General features: G+C 43.1%; 1 long non-coding RNA gene across 1 annotated transcript; it reads left to right on the top strand.

Annotated features, from left to right (window-relative positions):
* Positions 1–7,927: 7,927 nt before the first annotated feature.
* LOC122179153 lies at positions 7,928–9,955 on the top strand. Its single transcript, XR_006178551.1, has 3 exons — positions 7,928–8,039; positions 8,154–8,211; positions 9,085–9,955. It is a non-coding gene; the product is annotated as an uncharacterized LOC122179153 (long non-coding RNA).
* Positions 9,956–11,279: the final 1,324 nt, after the last annotated feature.

The following is an 11,279-nucleotide window of genomic DNA, read 5'->3' as shown; positions in this document are numbered from 1 at the left end:
TGCACGCGACCAGCAGCGCCAAAAGCAATGGTGAGTTCTTGAGAAATGGGGTGCTTCCGCCATGCTGCAGTCAGCTGGTTTCTATAATTTCTTACTATGAAGTGGCAATTTGTGCTTTATATCTGAGTTGTCTGTCACTGTACTGTCTTGACATCTTGAAAACAGAGCATGGAACGATTAAGTCCACAAAAGGAACAATAAAATCTATGCAAAGAATGATGAAGTCTACTCAAGAAACAATGACATCTATTGAAAGGGTGCATCCTCACATTATTTTATTTTTTTTAAACAGAAGCAGCTGCAGGAGGCAATGAAAGAGGCTGCACTATCAATGTGATTTACCATGTGTTTTGAAAGGAACAGAAATTGGCTATCAGCCATTTTATTGCTGAGTGTATCGTTTTGGAGTTCAGATGTTGGATTGTCATGGCTGACCATGCTGTTCTGCTGAAAGGAGAAGGTAGGATCAATAGGTTTAGGGATGTACTACTTCTACTACAACAGGAAAGAGGATCCGACAATCTGAAAATCCCAGTGGGATTAATGTGTTTTTTTACCTCCACTCCATCTCACCAGTAGAAATCGTGAAAAAGAGTGCAATGTGCATCAGCTCATGCTTGGGACAGGGAAATATTACTCTCCCAGAAGTCACTAGCCACAAGGTGGGCAGGCCTACACGTAGGTCTGTTCATCAGTAGGAATTACCAAGTTTCAACTGTAGTTTAGAAATATTCCTGTTGATAGGACTGATTCAGCTCCTAAAAAAAAAAAAAAAAAAAAAGGCTGGGTTAAAGAGTGAAAAAACTTCAGATATCCATGCCAACCCATAAACTCATGGCAGACCTTCGTCAAGAATACGACATTTACTGCTGGTAGTCCTAAAGAAAAACAACTAAAAATTCTCCATGTAATGGAGATGGTAGAATCAATTTCCATGGGGGAAAAATGGGATTTACCAAATGGCAATTGCATGAAAAGAACAAAAGAACATAATAATGGTGCATGGAAGGTCATGGGGAGGGGCATTCCGCACCCAAAATTCATGAAAATGATGTGTTTGGACAACAATCTCATACACAGGGTTTGAATTTTAGGCTGTCCTGTGTGGAGTTGTGAGTTGGACTCAGTGATCCTTGTGGGTTCCTTCCAACTAGGGATATCCTGTGATTCCATGAGCAGCAACTTGCTGTTTTTGCAAGTGTTATTTTTTCTCTCTTTCCAGTGATAAGGAAGCTTCTGAATGAAAAGGATAAATAAAAACCTTTTTGAAGCAACCTTGAAAAATAGTTTTCCTTTCCAAGTCTCTGTATTTACATGTTCAGTCTCTGCACAAATAATGTGCAGAATGTGCAGTATTAGCAGCTGTAGGCAGTAATGCAAAAAGAGATATGAGCAGAGCTGGCCCAGAACTCCACCACCCCAGTGGTACACTGGTCATATACACTGGACAGTACAGTGGTCATATTGGTGCTGCTGAACACAAAGGAAGAATAGAAAACAATGATTTCTGGAAGTTTTCCAAAGGACTGTAGTGCAAAAGAAGAGATGTGAGTAAAAACTTCCTTTTGCTGTTTCATGCCTCCAAGGCAAAGCACAGAGTTGTCCTGCTGTTAGGGTTTTGCAGAGCATACGTGTGTGATCACAGGGTAGAGAGGTTGAAAGGAAAGTATTATGAACAGACATAACATGGAAAAGGATTCAAATTGCAGCTCCCCACTGTGAAGGGAAGAGCAGAGCATCTTTTCTAGCTGTCACCATCCATCATAGGTATGGTGAGCACATCACTGCTTGCATGGGACACAGGGATGAATGGGGCTGTAACTGAGCTCCATTTCTACCCAGCAGAATGCCTGCCCAGCTGCTGTCTCTCTGGCTTCCAGTATGGCAAAACCAAGTCAGCATGATCTGAACTGTTGGGTCCCAATGGTGAATGTTGGGGCTGTGCAGTGCTTGATCAGAACTGAAATGTGTTCGGAAGGAGTGAAAGGCAACACATTTAACAGCTTACTGCACTTCTGCTTTGGGTGATTTTCTTATTTACCAACAGAAGTGTCACTTCATCATTCAGCTCTGCTTCCTAAGGCAGAGCCATTTATTTTTCCCATTAAATCAATAAAGATTTGTGATATCTGTAGTCTGGGGGCATTTTATTCCTTAATGATGGGCAGGAATTCACAGGAATCAGTTTGCTGCTATAACTAGGGGTTTGTCTTTGTCTAATCTGCAGCTGTTCCTAGAGCCAAAGATCTGTAAATTGTCTTAAAAGATTTTAACTGCAGAAATGGAGTGTTTAGTGAGAAGTAACATCAGTAACATCTTTCTTTTTTGTGGCCCAGATTTTGACCCTGGCTGAATTGGCACTTGGTGACACATCTGTATCATGCAGTGATAACCATGGAGCTCCTATGAAAAGGACCATCACTGTTTTCTGAAATTCCCTGCAATAAGGATGCTGCTTGAAGAAAGAAGATCAAGGGTTCAAGACATCAGAGTACAAATGCTGCTGGACACACCGTGATCAACCAACCATCTTATAACTTCTTACAGACTGGGCTACACTGAAACCCTGATGCAACATCTTGCCTGCGACCTTGTCTTCGTAAACCATGGTATGCCATCAACATCCATACTTTCATGTTGGTATGCAATGGTTGCTTGTTCTGACAGATTTTAAACCACTTCACATGTTGGGGCTTTGCCTTTCTCTGGTATAACATGTCAGAGGACCCCATTTTAATCATTGTCTGCTTGGACAGATTATGTGGTGTGGGCAGACCAAACCTCTACTGCCAGCTACTGTGGGATGCCTCAGATGCTCTCCATATCTGTGTCTCCATTCTGGATTTTCAGCTCCAGACTCTGATAATACTTCCCCTTCCCCTTCCCCTTCCCTTTCTCTTATTCCTTCCTTCCTTCCTTCCTTCCTTCCTTCCTTCCTTCCTTCCTTCCTTCCTTGCCTGCCTGCCTTCTCTCTTTCTTTCTCTCTTTCTTTCTCTCTCTCTCTTTTTTTTTTAATTTGCCAGAACCTAGCTTATGAAGAAAGTCAGTTATAAAAATAAATATTTTTTTTTCCGTTGGTTCCTGTCCATTTAATGGAATCAGTTTTCAGACAACCTCTGAAAAAAAAATCTAATCCAAGACCCAAATTTCCACTTTCACATGGAGTACTTTGTAGCTGATTAATGTTACAGTGCTGGAAAAGGGCATCCAAGTGGATGAGGGGCTTTCTGGAGTAGAGGAAACGTTCTTCCCAGGGAGTTGGTGGGATTGCCTGTCACAGAGAATTATCAATATGGTGTGCAGGTGAAGGTTGCAATATATCACACATACACCTCCAGGAGCTAATAGAAAATTTTGCATGCATTCCTTCTTCTTGTGGGCCTCCAGGACTCGTTCTTGAACATTTTATTAAGGATAGAGATGTTTCTAGTGATGTTGCTGCTAGGCATGCACCTCTTAGGGTCAATCTTGTGCTGTTTCTCATGACCTAATGGTGCTGAATGAAAGTACAGGGAAAGCAAGGTATCTCCGGATCAGAGCTTCCCAGCACACAACTGTCTGACCACAACAGTGTGGTCTCATGAGACGGAGAACTCGCAGTCAGGACTGAATCTCAGCTAACAGAAATTTGGGCAGGCAGGGGCTCAGCTGACCGTTCTGACTGTGGCAGCCTTTGCTGTACAGCACATCCATAAGGCACGGGGAGTCCCTCTGGAGCTGTGGTGCAGCTCAGGGAGGAAGGCAGCGCTTGGCGGTCAGTTCAGGTTCGCCGTGCATGTGCATATGCCACGCTCTGTCTTTGAGCAACATCTGTGTTGTAAGTGCGCACAGTAGCTCAGCCGTGACACATTTTTCCCTCTGTAAAGACAACGCCTAAGGCTGCTCCACGAGACATCAGCTCTGTGTTAGTTTTAAAGCATCTTTTTGAACGCTGCCAAAGCTCACACGGGCTTCTCAGCACGAAGTTCCTGTCACTCAAAGCTGCTGGGGGAACTGCCTTTTCAGCTGGAATTAATTTAAACAAGCAAACAGGAGATGTGTGCTTGGGCCTCGTAGAAATTTTATTTCTATTTTTAAATGACAGCTCTTCCTCTCCGTCTGGCAGGGCTAGCTCAGATGTCAGGCACTCCTGTGAAGGCATCCTTGGGATCTCCAGCAGGGCCTGGGAAATGCTCTCATCCCCTTTGGGGTTAGGGCATGGGGACCATGCTGGAATGCCCCAGCAGACCAAGGCCTGGCAGCTTGACCGAGCCTGGCCCACCAGCTGCAGGCCCCACCAGCTACACAGGCAGCATGGCAGGACCAGGGCTACCTCCAACACGGGGCAGGAGATCTTGGGCTGCCTCTGCTACAATGCTGAAAACAGGATTTTGAACTTCGTGTGTTTGTATTCTGCATTGCACATCATAGGGCAAAACAAACAACCGCCTTCATGGCAATGAGCATAAAGTAAATTTAAAGAGGAAGAGATCTCTGGACAGCTCTTCTTCTCCCCTCCTATTTACATCTCCCCCAAGCAGGGCAATGGGCTGATATTGGGATCCATTTGAGCCTCCTGGAAGAAGCACCAGGAAACAGCATCTGCCCTGGCTTCCTCCAGTGCTTCCATGGATGTTCATGGCATTGCTTTCCATTCAGCAGTGGTGGGCTGTGAAGGATTCCATCCTGCACGGAGGGAAATGTGGGTGGCAGCTGCATTTCCCCCTTACTCAGAGCCTGCTATTCATGCATTTTAATTTGTTTTCTTTACAATGAATTTGGAGGCAAAATCAGTGCATCCAAGACAACAGTTTTGTTAAATAACTTTGCCTCCATCTTGTGCTTTTTGAGATCACCTTCATTTAGCAACATCAAGGTGAACATATGATAGAGATAGACCTGTGAAAGTTGGGAGACAAAGGTTGGGAGGCCCATAATAAAGTGCAATTTGAATAACATCACATACCTTCAGCTTCTTCTATAGTAAGAGTGAAAAGTCTGATGGGTATCACTCCTTATGCTGAAACACGGCTGGAGATTGCTGAAGTTTCTTGGTACATCTGGTCTTTCCTTTAGTAAAATAAAATATGGTATCAGGGTGCAGTGAGGACACCATGGCAGCCCCAGCCCCATACATTGGGTGTATCCTGGAGATGGGAGTAGGACATGGGGCTGTGGGTGAGAGTGAAATTAATATTTCGGCATATCAGTAATAGAATTTCTACAAATTAATTCCCATAAATATTCAAAGTTGTGGTTTTGTACTGTTTCTGAATATAGAAATCTCAAAAGGCCCATTTTAATTTCAAAGTAGCAGCCAGCATTCCCTCATTTCCATGTACCCATCCTATCTTGTATGGAGCAGTCCCGGTGTTTGTTCTGCCTGCGGCATGCAGGAAAAGCATCACTATGCAGCACAGTGTGGCATAGCATGACATGGCAGCGTTCATCTAAAAAGGTTGTCTTAATAGCCTGTCAAGCTAATCGCTTGGTCTGAAACTTTCCGTACTTATTCTCCCTCAAAGCAGAGATTCCGAGGTTTGCAAATTTTAAATCCCACTCATCCATTTTTTTCCTTACCAAATGTAAGAAATGAAACAGACCATTGGACTCTGACGTGCAGCACCATTCTGAGGCCTCTGCCATACCATCAGGGCTGTGTGCTTATCAGACCAGAATTTGCCAGTTGCAATAGAATTTGAGGTCTCCAAATATGAACTCCAGTGATACGGGAACACATGCTTGCTGTTTCAGTTGCCAGCACAGTCTCTGGCCCAGCCATGCCACAGAGCAACCCAAAGAGCTCCCAGGCACAGCGCAGGAGTGCCAAGACCTTTCCCAATTAGTGAATAACCTTTCTGTTTCATTATGGCCGTGATCCCCATGCTTTAGAGCTTGAGTGAGTTTAAATACATTGATGAGTCAGTAAAAGCTGCTCTGTGTCATCAGACTTGAGAGCCAGATAAGATCCATATGGTTATTAGCAGACATGTAGCCTAGGGGTATCTTTCCAACACAATTTTCCCTGAATTTTTCTTCTTTCCATTGACCATTCAAGGTATATTTGAATTCTTAGCCTTGTTTCCCATGGCTTTGAGGAGAGTGCTTGGTAGTTTCCCATATCCACAGTCAATTTTTTTAACATGTTTCAAACAAAGATTCTGTGGAAGCAGTCACCTCAAAGCTATTAGACACCCAGAAGTCTGATGTAAATCTGGGGCCAGGTAGGAGAGAAACCTTACAGAGCTTCACAGGGGAAAAGAATGGTGTGAAAGCCCATGCCCTACCAGCAGCCAGAGATCTTATATGAGGGTTGGTAGATACTGTAAATAGCCCAGCTGTGTGAAAATCTCTAGGATGTTGTGTATGTGACACACACACACACACATGGGAGAGCAAAATGGATTGAGTGCGCCCTGAGCAAGTTTGCTGATGACACCAAGCTGAGTGGTGCAAATGATACAAGAGAAGGAAAGAATGTCATCCAAAGGGACCTGAACCCCATGAGATTCATCAACACCAGGTGCAAGGTGTTGCACCTGTGTTAGGACAATCCTAGATATGAGTACAGACAGAACTTGAGAGTAGCCCTGCGAAGAAGGACTTGGTTGTTCTAATGGATGATGCAGCAGTGTGCGCTTGCAGCTCAAAAGGCCAACAGCATCCTGGGCTGCATTGACAGAGGATGGCAGCAGGGAGAGGGAAGGGGTTGCCCCTTTTGCTCTGCACTTGTGAGGCCCCATCTGGAGCACTGTGTCCAGTTTGGGGTTCCCCAGCACGAGAAAGATGTGGAGCTGTAGGAGCAGGTCCAGGGGGAGAGCCACAAATGTGCTCAGAGGGCTGGAGCACCTCTCCTAAGAAGAAAGGCTGAGGGAGTCAAACATGAGCAGCTCAGAGAAGAGAAGGCTATGGGGAGACCTCATTGTTTATACAGAGGGGCTCAAACCTCCAGATTTACATCCTTCTTTCTTGAGATGTTTGACTTGCGTTTTTCATTAACATTTTGAATAAGCAGTCATGAAGAAATCATTCAAAACAGAGTTATCAGAAAGGCCTGCCCAGTTTCTGTATAGATTCTCTTCAGACCAGACACTCTAAATAACTGGGAAATAGAGTTGATTTCCTACAACCCAGTACTGAGCAATTCTGCACTTATACTGATGCTCCCTCCCAGGCTTTGTATCAATGCACATCCAGCAGAGGCTTCCCTAATGAAGTATGTTTATTTCCTGATGAGAAATCTGCCACAAGAACTGATTTCTGCTGTGACTAGCTGAAAGCCTATTAAATGGCACAATAATGGCTTTTAAATTACTGCATGCATTGAGACAGACCTGCTAATAGGGCGGATTTTGTGTGAATTGAAATGGCCCTTTTTAGCAGGTTTGCGTTGCGCCTGTGTCCTCGTCTGTCTGGAGTGGCAGGCTGCAGGGGGTGTTCTGAGAGCTTCATTGAAAAATGCTGCATGAAAACAATATGATGTGGACAGCAGGAGGGAGCGACCAGCCCTGCCTGACCTCGCCATTTGCACAGAGCAGGGGGCGAGTGCTTCTCCCTGCTGGCCATCGCTTTCAGTGCTTTAAATAGCTCTCCTTGACACACGGCAATGAAAATGGCTTACTGACAAGTTTCTCCCAGCCCCGTGGCTATGAGGTCTGTTCTCTAAAGAAAAATAGATGTGGAGACCATTTGGCTTAAAACCCCTTAAGCAAGTGGATAAAATTAATCAGCTGTCTTTTAACTCTGATTCATTTTTCCTCTAATTCAATTTACCAAAATGTGTGGGCAGAGCCTGAGCCTCTGGGCATATTAACATTAATAAAACACAATTAAGCAAATGTTATTATGTTGCCAGCAACAAAAAGAATGCCCCTGAGTGTACAGCTTCCCCTTGCTGTAATAAATATGCAGACATGAGTACTGTGCCTTGCAACCCGTTGCTTGAACAGTCTCAAAAAACCAAAATATCCTGTTCAGTGAATACCAAGAAACCGACAGGAGTAGAACAAAAGTTAACATACCAAGGCCTTTTGCTGAAGAAGGAGGCATGAGAGGAGCAGGTAGGAAAGTTTTGCTTATTTATTATAATCTAGAGGTCTCAGCTGGACAGGTTAATTGTAGACGATAATGCTTAAACCTTCGAGAATGATTGTATTTTCTTGCTGCTTCCACAGTGCATTACAGTCAAAACTCCACCCTCAGCAAAAAGAACAGAGGAACAAAAACAGCAAGGTAAGAAATCAGTGACACTAATAATCAAAGTGGAAATCTGATGAAAAATAAAATTTCTAGGGAATTTTTAATGTATGAAAACAAACTACCTGAAACAAATAAAAATATACATATTCCTGTACACCTTACAACTATGGTTGTGCAAGGATCCTGATTAATTAAGACACGTATAAGAAAGCTGATTTCTCATGTAACAAGACTTTGTAGCCGCAGAATAGTGACGCACGTTGCTTAGGAGCTAGAAGGAACCCAATTTACCTAACTTTACTCTAAATTCCATTTATAATTATGCAAAAAATGGGAATTTACATAATGATACTGTCTTCAAAGAATTGAATTAGCCATTGTCAGGTAATTGTTGAAAATAACAATAAAATGCAAAAAATCAAGCCAACAGCATTAAAGTTGCCCCTTTGGCATTTCATCATAAATTTGAAAGTGCTTATTTGAGCAGACTGAATTTCTTAGCTTGTGTAGTGGAGGGAGTATTTTCCCTGTGTTCTGACCCCAGGTACTGAGGTTATGTTATTTGTTCTTCTCTTGGACTCTTTTCCTCATTGCTTGCAGCTCTGCCAAGTTAGGATAGATGTTTATGCTCATGCTCTGTATGAATCTGAATCTTTACATTGTTTCGTCAGGAAAAAAAGCAATTGTTTACTTCTGAGAATGGGCCAGAGACTTTTTTCTTCTAGGATCCAATTCCTAAAGGCATTTAGTTGTGATTCTTTTATGATTTAGTCCTTTCGGAGAAAGAAGAGAAAAACAAGTTTGGAAGACAGATGCTCCGATTAACATGGGGCATGCTGTGGAGCTTTGCCCCATTCTAAGTGTCACGTGTGTGACTCCTCACCCTCTTCCTGGATTGCATTCCAGCCGAGCTCATGGACATCTCCTGCATTTGAGGCAATTGAAGCCGAAGCTGCTGCTTTGCCCCTCACCATGCTCCTGCTGTCTTCAGCAGAGCCCTGCAGAGCTGGGTCATTGGGTCCTATGAGATCAACCCTTCCTGGAAAAGTGGTGGGTGCAGCCCCAGCGCTGTCAATGCTGCCTTGCACTGGGAGAGTGCATTTGTGGAGTGTGAAAGCCAGTACAAATCATAAAGAGCTGGAGGAGGCAGGAAGGAATACAGGTAAAAAAATACAACACCTGTAAGGTAAGCCTGAGAAAAGTTATGGTTATTTACTCAAAGCAAGACTAAAGGAACATGTGATAAGCATTTCCAAACACAGCAGTATAGTGTGCTGATCATAATGTCGGTTCAGATGCAGCAAGGATTGGAACAAGGCAGGTTTAGGTCAGAGATTCCCCATTGGTTTCCAGCTGCCAGGAGAGTCACACTACTGAGTGGAGTGCCAGGGGAGATGCTCCAGAATTTGCTTATGGAGGTCTGGGGAGGCTGGTAAGTAAAGCACTGTCAGTCAGGAATGGTTTGTATGCAAATTCTACTGCCTTGGTTCTTCGGGATGGACTAACAGACATATTGAGTCCATTCCAGCCCTGTTTGCTGAGATTTCCACATTGTATAAACTCAAGTGTAGGTCTGACCTAGCTGGAATGTTTTTGCCATTAAGTGAAACAAAAGGCTTACAGATGTGAATGGCAAATTACGTACTGCAAATTAAAGCTTTAAGAAATTAAGCATGGCCTTTTCACATTGTATTTATACTTTTTGAAAGTTATTTTAGTTCACTGCATATAAATAACAAGTTGAGAATTGCTGTTCTTAATTGAAACCATCTCTACTTTTCTATGACAAGAGATTACCATTTTTAACAGAGTCTTTGTGATCCACTGAGGCTCATCATAGGATTTTTTTGCATTGTTGCTAGGCAGCTTCATGCATGCCAGCAGACAGACACTGCTGGGTATGTCATGGCTAATTAGGAAAAAATCTCTGTACTTTTGAGTATATTGCAGCTCAAGTTTTTCAAGCTTGCTGCTCTGCATAAACACAAATTAATTGATATGAGGACTGATGAAGCGCCATCATGGCAACTGTGCTGTGCTCTAATATTTTTTGTTTACAGTCCCCTGGATCCACCGAGTGAATGAAGTTGTAAATATCTAAACAGTATTTGTTTGTGTTTCTGGGAAGAGAGCACCGAATGGAACTGTGCTAACATTGGCTTTGTCCTGGATATTTCAAAGAACTGAGCATCACATTCAGATATACATGATCTGCTCAATTAACGCAAGCAGAATATTTTGCAAGGATCAGGAATTTTTGGAAGGGTGTGAGTACTTTTATTCCTACCAAGCAATTTGATAATGAAAAAACCTCTTAAATGTTATTGCCAGTTCCACCCTGACTGTTTTTCAGCCAATGCATGGGGTATAAATGCCTCTGCAGAAGAGATGTCACAGAAAGATGTACAACTGCAGGTGAGCAATGCCAGGAGGCAGCTGCATCCACAGCCCATGGGTTGAGACAAAGCTGCCTGGCTGCCAAACTTAAAACATGAGGTGGCTTTTCTTCTGGCTATTTAGAGCAGCTATCAGAGCAGACAGTTAATGAATATTAGGGAAGAGTCCTTGCTGGAGTTAAACGTGCCTAGCATCAGCTATGATTGTTTTGACCGCTGTTTACTCTGAAGAGAGAGAACCAGAAACTTGTCATTTCTGTAAAAGGGGAATGTTGGCTGTAGGGTAAATCCTCATTAAATCTCTTAGGAAGTTATCATTTGAAAACACAGTGAATGGCAGGTTGAAGTACAGGGATTACAGGAGCTGAAGGCACCTGAATAAGATAGAGATTTAACTTGTGCTTGGTTTTCCTCTTCCTTCAGATGGATTGCTTTTAATCTGGATGCAGTTCAGAGAAACAAACATCCTGAAAGAAGCTTTAAACAGCTTCCACAGTCAGGGAAGAACTAGGTTTGTAGAAACTTCTGAACTATCCAGAGATGTCTTTTGAATAACGAAGGTGAAGCTGTCTCACATGCAAGCTCAAAAATGATAACAGAAACAGTTCCTGCCTTCTCTTCTTTTTCAAAGCCTCACTTCACCATTTTGTTTTTACTTTTCCTACCCTTTCTTGCCTGAATGTACTATATTTCTGTTACCTATTC

Source organism: Lagopus leucura, unplaced genomic scaffold (assembly GCF_019238085.1).
Source record: "Lagopus leucura isolate 7727_CA_CO unplaced genomic scaffold, USGS_WTPT01 Super-Scaffold_100002, whole genome shotgun sequence".
NCBI lineage: Eukaryota > Metazoa > Chordata > Aves > Galliformes > Phasianidae > Lagopus > Lagopus leucura.
This window is presented reverse-complemented; position numbering and strand designations above follow the sequence as displayed.